Raw genomic sequence first — 12,360 nt, 5'->3', positions numbered from 1 at the left:
AAAGGTGTTGTATTCCATCATGACAATGCAAGGCCACACACATCTTTGGTCACTCGGCAAAAATTAATGGAGCTTGGTTGGGATGTTTTGCCACATCCACCATATAGTCCTGACCTTGCACCATCTGATTACTTTTTGTTTCAATCTTTACAAAACTCCTTGAATGGTAAAAATTTCAATAATGATGATGATGTCAAATCGTACCTGATTCAGTTTTTTGCTAATAAAAACCAGAAGTTTTTTGAACGTGGGATTATGATGCTGCCTGAAAGATGGCAAAAGGTCATTGATCAAAATGGGCAATACATTACAGAATAAAGTTATTTAGTTCCATGAAAAAATTGTCTTTGATTTTCTTTAAAAAATACGCAATTACTTAGTTGAAACATCGATGAGAGAGAATCATCGACCAGCTGCCTCCTGCACACCTCACAATGGGGATGTGCCCGCAACCAAGGTACATGCCTTTGACCAAAATAAAACCTGGGACCTTTCTGTCCACAGGCCGACGCTCCATCCACTGAGCCAAACCGGTTTCGGCTATACAAAGGAATATTATTCAGCCATAAAAAATGAAATATTGCCATCTGCAACAACATGGATGGACTTAGAGGGTATTGTGCTAAGGGAAATAAGTCAGACAGAGCAAGACAAATACCATATGACTTCACTTATATGTGAAATATAAAAAAATAAATAAACTAACACAACAGAAACATACTCATAGATACAGAGAACATATTGATGGTTGCCAGATGAGAAAGGGGTTGGTAAGATGGGTGAAAAAAGAAAAGGAATTGTGCGAATTGTCAGTTATAAAAATAGTCACAGGAATGTAAAGTTACAGCATAGGGAATACAAGAGAAATAATATTATGAAAATCAATAATATAATAACTATGTGTGGTATCAGAAGGGTACTAAACTTATTGTTAGTAACTTCACACATTATTTAAATGTCTAATCACTATGTTGTACACCTAAAATGAATATAATATTATATGTCAACTGTAATTAAAAAGTAAAAAATTATTTAAAAGGTTAAAAATAAAATATTAAAAATAAAAAATAAAAACCTGAGATTAGTAATAAAAATAATAGTATTTACCATTGGTTAAATATGCTGCTTAGACTTTAGCAAGAAAAACTGCTAAAGGAAAACAGAGAAGTATTTTCTATCCCATCACATTTTCCAAAAAGAATAAAACTACTGAGCTCAGAAAATATGTAAGAAACAAAATAAAAATACACTTAGCTTCTTTCCAAGAATTATTTGGGGCCCAAGATACTAAAAGTCTAATCTTTCTGTGCTGATGAAATGAAATACTTTCTCCTATCATCTTCCAAGTTTGTATTGCAATAGTCAGACACAGTATCTTACATTTTGAAACTATGAGAAATGTGTTGGCAAAAACTCTTTAATGCAGATTAGTCTACAACATAAATCAGGGCTGGTTAAACACAAGAAACAGAGATGGCAATACAAGTAATTTTACAATTTTGTTATACACAGTAGTAAGAAAAACAGGAAGTAGGTGTTTATTAGCCGTTCCAAAAATACCAGCCAAAATACAACTCCCCATGGAGTCTGAGCTATTCAAAATATAGCAAAGAACAGAATTCCTAAGATTATAAAAGGGTAATTAATCACAAGCAGTGTTCACAGACCAGTGATTTGGAAACTACCTTCTTATTGAAGATCTGGATCAAGAACAAACTTCAAAGCAAAATTAATTGATCTCAGATTCACTGCATCTGGTCAATAAACCCTCCCCCAAAAAATGTCACTTTAAGCCCACTCAAAAATCTTTCTAATTTGACAATTCCATATACAGTGCATTAAATAAACATTTTCCACCTAATTTGTTTAGAAGATAATTGTCTCCCCACATACACTGTTTGCACATCAGTAAGAACACCACTTCTTACTGATACTATAGAAATTGCATTCAGAGGCCAGGCTTTATAGAAACACAGGTTCACCATGAAGCCAGATTCATAAACCAAGAGGACTCACTTGCTTGGACAGCTAACATGACTTTGTGGCTTTCAAGATCTTGACTTTGATTGAGCAAACTATTTAAATATATATTCCAACCATTTCTGAATTCAGAAAAAGGGCCTGTAATTTTAGTGGCAATGATTCAAAAGTGCATATTTAAAAATACCTAACACATAAATACAGTTTAGTTTTTGTAGGGGGTAATATAAGGGGTGTAAGTTCTGGTCTGCTTCGAGGAATTAAATTATTAAGAGTCTTAGGAGCTTCTAACAGTGATTACTTGTGAAAGTGACCATGGACAAATCTCTTAATTCTGTGACTCAGTTTCTCCCCTATAAACTAAGGAAGTTTGACATTTGGCTCAGCTACCGAAAAAAAACTCATGGCAATAAATATTAATGACTTAATTATTTGTGAAGTACCATTATGTCCTCTGATGAAAGCCACTTTGAAAGTGCAATGAATGAACTGAATAATTTGTCTTGGTCAGAAAAACCTAGGTGCATGTTTAATTGGAATTGACTACATACATCTTTTATCGGTCTTTGTGTTCATATAAGTTTAAACTTACTAAGAAGGAGAAGGAATAAGGGTTCTTTAAAAACAACTCTATTAAGTAAGAAATTAAGTAATAGGCTACAGACAAATTAGCTTTTACAATCCCATTCGAATGAAACCACTATGCTTCTTCCTTGATTTTTCAAGTTCAACCTCATAGAAAGCCTAGCAGTTGGGTTTCACTGTTCTTGTAGTTATCCAGTCATAATCATCATGAGAGAGAAAAAAGATAAGGGGGGAGGGAGAAAAGGAGAGAAGAGCGAGGGAGGAATAGAGAGGGAAAGGTACATGTTGGTACAGCTCTCCCTCCTCTGCTCAGATGGTCAACAGGCAGTGTGTCAGGATGACTTAATCAGTATGTTCATCCACGGCTCCCTCCTCCACAGACAATAGCAGGAAAAACAGCTTCTGCCCAGGTGACTAAGTTCTGGACAGCAAAGTGTGACAGAAGCAAAAACTTCCACTCATAGGCCTGGCTCTAAGCCAGGCTGGTTAATTCTCTCTCTTTGCTTATCCCAGCAGAGGCCCTAAATGGGAGGAGCTGAATCCGGGAATTCTTGGGGGAAGGCCCCACAGAAGCCACCCTCTGAATACCCAGGAGATTTTGCCTACATAAAAAATATGAACTTTTACTGTGTTGAGCCACGGAGGTTTGGGGTTTATTTGTTATAGCATCAGGTAGCCTACCATATCTAATACAGACTTGGTAACGATAAGCTCATTAAAATCAGTCTCCTTGGCCCATAGGCTCTGGGCTCTGAGGCATCTGGATAAATTGGAAAAAAGCCTTTCTTGTTCCCTTCCTTGTTTTTCTGGCAGACCAAGCTTCCTGCTGACCAGCTCCACCGGTGGTGGCAGCCAGAGCCATAGCCTCCTCCTGGAACTTCTGAAATAAAGAAGGTCACAGATGTTCTCTGCAGGTCACACCCTAGAAATTTGCTTTGTACTGACTGGAGTGAAAAGTCATTTTTCTCTTATTCCCAGAGTGATATCAGGCCTCAGTTCTCCACCCCTCCCCACAACTGATAATTAAGTACATTTCAGTCCCGTACTGCTGCTTGTTGTGGTCATTCTCAGAGCATGGCCTCGTTGGTACCTCTGTTGGTCACCAGGTGGGATGACCCACCACACAAAAGTATTTTAACGTCCTTCCAGTATTTGAGGAGAAGTGAGCACAAGCAGTAACCCTGGGGAGAGTTCTGGCATTCTGGAACGAAGGAGGTACCTGCTCTGAGAAGACAGCAGAAAGCCAAAGAAAAGCCCTAACAAGAGCTCCTCACGAGGTGCCCAGACTGCCCCAGCCTAGCATATTCTCTAAGTGACATAAGCCAGAAGAGTTCATGAATATGGGCAGAAAAAAACCTTTTCCAAAATGATGTTCTTTGAGTTGTTTTTCCCAATACAGCCCCCTTTGTTTTCATCTCAGCTAGAGCTATAAAGTAGCAGATTTGGGCTGCATCCGGCCCACATATATGTCTGTTTGGTCCTCCTTACAGTGTTTAAAAAAAAAAAAAAAATAGTGATAGCAGCATTGCTAAAATGATATATTTTTTTTTTTAAAGAAAATGCTATTTCACACAGAAGTCTAGATCTCTGGCTCCTCTTGAAAATCTCAGAAGATTGAGCAATGCTGGCCCTGTGCTTCCCATGTGGCGATGCTAAACTGCAGCTTCCTGTGAAATGGGGCCCGCCCCATCCACTGGGCCAGGTTTGAACACCTCCCATGACACTGGTCACTCTGCTCCACTGTGTTTCCCACCTGCCCTGGAAGGCATGGGCTGACTCCTCGGGCAATATTTTTATTAATTTATGCAGCATACTTTTTTAAAAAATATATATATTATTGTATGGGAGGGAAGGGGCAATGTTAAAATATGTACACAAATAATAATTTAATTTAAAAAAAGAAAAGAAATATTGAGTTTAAAAAATTAAAATATAGATGTAAAAATTCAAAAAAAATAAAAAAAATAAAAATTACTTTGCACATAAAAAATATATATAATTTTTATTGATTTTTCACAGAGAGGAAGAGAGAGGGACTGAGAGTCAGAAACATTGATGAAAGAGAATCATCGATCAGCTGCCTCTTGCACACCCCCTCCTGGGGAGGTGCCCGCAACCAATGTACATGCCCTTGACCGGACTCGAACCTGGGACTTTTCAGTCTGCAGGCCAATTCTCTATCCACTGAGCCAAACCGGTTTTGGCAGCATACTTTTTTTTTTTTTTTTCATGGCTTGCTAGGCCCAAGCACTGCTTGCAGATTCATCTGGAAGAATAGGACCCCTGGCAGGAAAGGATATTCTTTTATTGGGTGTGGCCTCTTCCCTCCCTTCTAAGAAGGGTCCCTCACCACTGCCAGTGGATGACTAAGGTAAAGAGGTTCAGCGTCATCAGGCAAGGGTTCTTATTAAGCAAAAGGGTATATTGAACTTGTGGCCCAAACCTGCCCTGGCAAGATGAATGGGAGGCCCCTTCTATGCTTCCTCTGTGGCTGCCACAATTCCCTGTTACCTCAGCAGGTGTTTATTGGGGAAAGGAACTCTCCAGAGAATAGCAAACATCTGCAGCCTGACCCAAGCCTTGGCTCTCCTACTGCTTCCCACCCTAGAGCGTCCATTAAACAAATACTATGTGAGAGGGTGTCACAGGGTGGCCCAGCGGACTTGAGGATCAGGGCTGACCTTTCTGCTACTGATTAACACAGTCCCTAGGTTTTCTTTTTGGTCCATTCTTGGCTGATACCTTATGTATTACTTTCTTTCATTTTCTTCTCTTTTGTTTTTCCTTCTCTCCCTTTTTCTCTCCTCTGCCTCCTCTTCATTATTATTACAAAGCAGTCGTCAACTTCTGACTATAGTATTTTAGAGAGTGAGAATTTATTGATAACTGTTTCAATACTAACCATAAGAACTTCAGGAAGGTAGAATCATGTCTGTCTGACACCAGCCTGATCCAAAAAAGATGCTAAATAAATATCTGCTGTATAGATATATGGTAAACAGGAAGACCTAGTAGCATGTGAAGGGTACACTTCTCATCAATATTTAGGGATGTGTGAGAGCATATCCTTTTTTTCACTGTAAATTATTCAATACAAGCACATGGAGACTTCACCCATCTGCTGATAGTCTCATGAGGCTCAAAATCTTTGGCCTCCTTTTGCCCCTACCATTACCAAAAAGTTGATCTAAATTCACCCAGAATCAGCTGTTGACGAAGCTTTAGCCTCTTGCATGAGACAAACAGAAATCACCTGGTGCAGGCCCTTCCTTCAACAACAACCTGGACGTCCACAATCCTTTTGCTGTTAACTTCAGCCAAGGGAAAAATGGAATTTGCAGGAGACTTGGTTCCTCTTTTGGAGGAAATAGAACATTGTTCCTCTTCTGCCTTCTCATCTCAATTTGTGGATAGTGTGTACCTCCAAAGAAACAGCTGCCTTTATTTCAGTGGTTTACATAATGCCCGGCTAGAGGCAGGGAGGTGAACTCACTTGACCTGGGGCGTCATGTGACAAACATTGCTTTGGTTCAATTGTTGTCTGGGAGGGAATGGGGGTTGGGTGTGACATAATAATATTAGCCAAAACAATGGCCATTTAGTTTATGTAGAGTCTTTCTTCCTGTGATTTCAAAGCAAATCTCAGGCCTAATACAAATGACATCAAAAAGGAACCAGCCAAAGACTTGGCAGCCACAGCTTGCAGGATAGCTCATTCATCCAGGCAGCCAGCTTTCCCCAAGCACCCAGCACCCTGGGGAGGTGGTGGACTGGCCCCCTCAGAGCTTCTAAGTTGTGTTCTTTCTGGGGATGTTAACTTCCCCAGCCAAAGAGTATGAGTTGGGCACACATGAGATAGCCATCTGCAGGCTTTAGTTGAACATTTCCGGTTTCCTCTTCAACAGGTCAGTCAGAGAAGTCTGGGTCTCTCAGCTCAATCAAGGAATGTTTAGGTTTAATTTGGTTTTGGTTTTGGTCTTTAAAAAACTTTTTTCTTAACAAAATATCTTCCCGGAGCAAATAGTCAACTAGCCAATAATACTTATTGATGATGAGAGGAGTCCACTGGAGAGGGGTTAAATATTTATGTCACCCTTTCTATCTGAGGACACTGAGCCAAGAATCTGGGAGATTCGTGCTCCTTAGCACCGAAGCCCACTCTCAGTGGAATCTTCTGGTACTGCCCTCTGCTCAATAGTTACCTCACTACCCTAGAATGTCTGCTCGTTTTCTTTTCCCAGCATCTTTTTTATATGAGCAACTTCCATCCAAGTAAATTAAATGGGGGGAAAACCCCTCATTTACCATCTTCGAATGAATCCTGAGAGCCATTCAATGCTAATGTTAAACAAATGTGTTTGGGGGAAGACTGGAAAACAAGGAAGTAAGGGTTATCCATTAAAAGTGGGTTCAGAAGTGGGAGGGACTGTGGCTACTCTGAGATGAAACTCATTTACTCGAACCAAAACAAAAACCTGCTAAATGCATCTGGGGAGAAAATAAGATGTGAACGGCAGAGAAGGACACTGAGAACAATAAAGGAGGTCCTTTGGGTGCTTTGCCTTCCTGTTAGTTGAAAAGGGTGTAAGGATGTAAAAACGTGTCCCTCAAAAGCCCCAAGAATGTGTTACCGTTACGTTCAGGTGATCCTTCGACACACTTTGCCGGTTAAGGATTTATGCCTGGGCTCCACAGGGAACAAGCATTTTAATCCTGCTGTATGAACAAATGAAATATTTGTTCAGCGTTTTCCTCTGTAAATAATATCTGAACACCTTTCTTACTTCCACTCCCCACCCCAACACCCACCCTCCTTGCTTTTATTTCTTTGGAATTCTGCAGCCAAATATCAAGCATCTCAGAAAGGAGCCTCCACTCTGCTCTATAAGTGGTGAGATAAATTATTTAGGACACAGTGGTCACTTTTCAGAACTTCTCCAAGTTTGTAACCTATTATACGTAGTTGAAACACACACACACACACACACACACACACACAATTTCCAGTAGTTCATGAGATCCAAATATTTTTCCTTTTCACTCCTAAAGATTTTTTTTAAAATCCGTTTTACTCAAAGATGACTACTAAAAATCAGAAAAACCCATCACTTCCTTAAATAGAAAAAAACTTGTTTTCAATTCCAGCCTTCATTATGACATAACCTATATAAAAGGCAGGCAAGTCAAAGACATTCCAGAGTCAGAGAGTTGGCCCTGCACTTTTAATTATCTTCCGGTATTTCCTCTTTTCCTTAAAAGGCTTAAATAAACTCACCCGTGTTTAATTTTTCTAGTCTTTCCCAAAATTATTGCTACAGCTTTTTTAAATTGGGTAACACGATTTCTGTTCCCAGTTAACTAATGTTCTTCTCTCTGTCATCCAAATTCAACAAGGAATAAATAGTGTAGCTCTGAACAAAACCTTTTACAATGGATTGAATTTCATCTAAAAGCATGTAATTCCGCATAGCCAAAAGCAGTTTCTAATCTTTATATATAGGAACTTGCAAGGCAAAGGAATTCAAAGCCATCGGATTAAGTGAAAAAATGTGAATGAGGAACTTACAAACCCCGCTCAGCTGACACCAGCAAAGCCCTGTAATGTTTTCTAAGTTAATCATTGCCGTGGGTGGGAAAACTTGTGGAATATGCCTAATAAGTCTTGTAGGTCATTCTTTACTGAAACGCTACACTCGATGGTTATTTCTTTTTAAATACTAATAACCTAGAAAGCCTGGCCTCATTCAGCAAGAGGGTCAGCACCGAGGCATCTGATTAGTGTCAAAAATGACTGCCTCTCTTTAGTAAAGGAATTTCCTAAAGGAAACATAATTCACAATGACAAATGTCGGCATTTTTAGAATTACAAACATTACCTACAGCTTGGATTCAGGTTATGAACTCACAAAGTTCAGTGCTTGTTTGGGAACGAGCGGGTGAGTCCCAGTTTAAAAAAATATCAGTGTGTATGTAAATACATAAAGAAAGAGCACCATACCGAACATCTCTGATGCCTGGGAGTAAACGACTGACATGGGAGTCATGGTAACAGGACTGACTCCTCAGCATAACCTGCGATTTGGAGCTGCCTATCGGTATATTTCTGACCTGGTCCTTCCGGCTAAAATGTCATGAAAATGTTAGTAGAAATGTCTGTTAGGGAAATGTCTGATGTTGGCAAATAAAATGTTTCCATCCTAATTACTCATTTACTAAGCATGTAAAATCAATGTCTTAGTTGTTTTTATTTTGAGGGATATAAAAGTGTCCGGCTCCATCTCAAAATGATAAACTTGCCACCGATAGAGTCATATGGCTAGATCCGGCATGGTATGTAACAGTTTTTGCTTGAACAAAACCCTTCCTCCTCCCCGCAAAAAAACTGCCTTACAAAACCACTACTTATATGTTTATAGTTAACTTATTAGTAGATCTCCTTGAAGGAGGAAACCCTTTGAAGTTCTCCTCAAGCATCTTTAGGGTAATCTGAGTGTTGGAACATTCTATTTATGATACCCCCAGTTTTAAAGGTGCATTGCACATATACATCTAACATATGTAAATATCTCTTAGTCTGAAAACATGCCTTCAATATAGGATTATTGAGTATATTCTCTGAAACTGAGGATATAATGAATTATATGGTTCAGAAATTTTTATGAAGCTTTTTTTCCTTTAAAGTAAGAACAATTTTAAATAGGAATTAGGAAATAGTATTTGCAAACAAAATACTTACAACTTCTATTTTTAGCATGCACTTGGCATTTCTAATTATTATTGAGGCTAAAGAAAACTTATGAATGATACAGTCTGTGTTTAGTATATTCATGATGTTTAGACTTATTGTACCATTTCAAAACTACCTTAATGTAATTTTTTAACCAGAAGGGAATTTGGAATTTGAAAGATGGCTCGGCATGTTTCTGTCTGCAGCAATACAAAGGGCAAAACTTTCGTTCTTAAAACTCAAGAAACGATTGCAAATGAAATGAGAAACAGATATATACTGTACATCAAAACTTGTTCTCACAGGTGTGCTTTCTTAAAGTTAAAATACCCGTGTGAATTTTTAGTTTCCCATAATGTAATGGGAGACAATAAATTCTGAAGTTACTCCATTTGCCTTCAGCCCTAACCACAGAAGAAGTAACCTCTTGTCTATTTAGATTTTCTGAGTATACCCATGTCCCTCTGTGTGTCATACCAAAGCAAAGGTTTGTGTTGCAAGCCAGAGCTTATTGCAAGATCAAAGCTCTGGGCCACTCACAATAAAATAAGAGGGTAAAGCCTAAAAGAATCCAAGAAACAAAGGAAACGTTTAGGAGATAAGGATTAGTCTCAGATATGACATTTCATCCAGATCAGACCTTGTGCAGAAGTTCAATTCAAAGTTCATAAGACAAAAATACAAAGCAATAAGCTTTAAAACTAGGTTGATTCTCTTTATCTGCATGTCACCAGTTTTCTTTCTCGTTTGTAGAATCAGAGAATGTCCTTCACTGAATAACTGAACTCTTCTCATCTTTAAAAATCCTATGAGCATAGGAGGTTATGTGGAGATTGGCAAGATTATCTTTTCATTGAAGATAAACCTTATTAACAGGTATGATATAGCATTTCTATAAAAGGTAAAATAAAAAAAACACACAAGAGTTTAATTAAAATACCATTCTCTGAAATTAATCTGTTGGATTAATAATACTGGAAGTCTTAATAGAATGCTAAATATGACTTTTCAAGATAAATACAAAAATGACATATACATACTTAAATAAAATTCAAATTTCCTTGGGGATAAAATATAGGTAAATGTGCTTTGGAAAGGCATTTTGAATATTGTATTATATAAATTAATTAAATCATTTGCTGAATGCGCTACTTTCAAAACATTTGCCAAGTCTGTTATAGAAGCTAGATATGTTTTCAGAATATGTAATTTTGATTTTAGCATATACACAAGCATTAAAATAGTCTGAGCTACATGTAAACAATAAAAATAATGTCATTTCACAAAACTTGAAAAGATCTTTTGCTATTCATTTTTTTGAAGATTGAATATAGCGTTATAAAACAGACGTCCTCAGCTATGTCATTTTATACAAGTAAATCAATGTGCAAAGTTCAAAGATACATTTAAGTATTTAAATAATGTTTCATAACTAAATTTATTATTTAAAAATTTGGGGCTAATAGAATCACATTTATAATCATTCAAATATAATTTTCCAATGGAATTGACACTCACAATTACAATTAAATTACACAAATTTGGTTAAATGTAAGCAATAAATAATAAGTGTTTATGTAATGAATAATAAATATTATTTATGAAATAAATAATAAGTTCATTGCATAAATTACAAAAGTAAATTATATAAATTGTTTTAATTTTTGGTATTAGTACAGGATATCCATACCTAATGATGTTAAAAAAATAAAATGATTCTTATCTGAAATTAATATATACTGGCCCCACAAACAAAGGCATAAAATTCTATTTCAGTTTAGAATATGTACATTTGTGGCCTTCGAAGTTCTGATGATCATTTTTAAAACTCCTCTTCGGTAGCTGTGACATTGATCAGTTTCAAAGTGAAACCTTTTATGTAAAATCTGGTGTCAACCAAATTGCCAGCATCGTCGTGGTAATGATGATAGCTATTGCTTCCTGAGCATCCGGGACCCGGCACGCACTGTGATGAGGACTTTGCGCTGGTAAACTATAGTCATTAGCACAAACTTGAACACTGTAACCTTGTGCCCAGTCTACAGATGAGGTAAACTGAGTCTCAGAGAGGTGAGGGGATTTCTGAGAGTTACATGCTAATCATTGGTAGAGCCCAAGCCTTTTCGATTCAAAAGTAAGTTGTCTTTCTCCATAACTTCACTACTCATGGGTAAGAGACCATGTCACTCTATGATCATGAAGAATGTAGGCGCTTCTCTTCAAATATACTTGATTCCTCTTAGATCGGTGGTAATTTTTAAACTAGGATAAAAAATAAAAACAAAGCTATGGCAGAGACTGGCAGTAAAGATAAGGACCTGAGTCAAATTTATGTCCAAAACATTTAGTGTAACTATCTGCAGGGCGATTTTATATGTAATTAGAAGGTTAACCAAACTCACAGGAAACCCATAACTGTATTAAGATAACCTCTTACAAAGTCTCACCAAGTAAAACATGCACACACAGAAAGTTCCCCCCACCACCACCAAAAAAAAAAAAAAAAAGTACAAAAACCAACTAGAGTTCAAAGGCTTCATTTGATTAAGAGTTTTCTTAACTGAATGGAATGTTTCCTTCCATTTTCTCTTTGGATTCTAAGGCTATATTATGAAATTGCTTTGCAATTCCCCATACAGTGATTATTTAATCATGCCTTTACCAGCTGTGAACATAGCCTCTATCCTGATAACAGTTTATTTTTAAAGGAAATTGTCTTTGAAGAAAATATTTTGATATTATGCAGCACAATAAGAGTTGAATGGAAGAAACCGAAAAGAAAAAAAAGAAAAAAAGTCAAAACAAAGATCACAAAAAGAGTGAATTGTAGTTGGTCTGTGGGGGAAAAGGAGGATAGAGGCTGCATACAGAGAAAACAAACCTGGCCACTCACATGGGAGGAAACCATCCGCCTGTTCCACACAAACAGAGCGGCCTGGCAGCCCCGTCTTCCCCTGTTCCACGGGCTGTTTTGATGTCCTTTAGACTCAGTCAAACACCCAGACTCCGTCTCCCCGTCCTTCACCAGTTCTCTCACAGCCCCCCCCACAGGCTTGGGCAGGGCAGGC

The sequence above is a fragment of the Pipistrellus kuhlii genome, unplaced genomic scaffold, assembly GCF_014108245.1.
Source record: "Pipistrellus kuhlii isolate mPipKuh1 unplaced genomic scaffold, mPipKuh1.p scaffold_m20_p_1, whole genome shotgun sequence".
Classification (NCBI taxonomy): domain Eukaryota; kingdom Metazoa; phylum Chordata; class Mammalia; order Chiroptera; family Vespertilionidae; genus Pipistrellus; species Pipistrellus kuhlii.
This window is presented reverse-complemented; position numbering follows the sequence as displayed.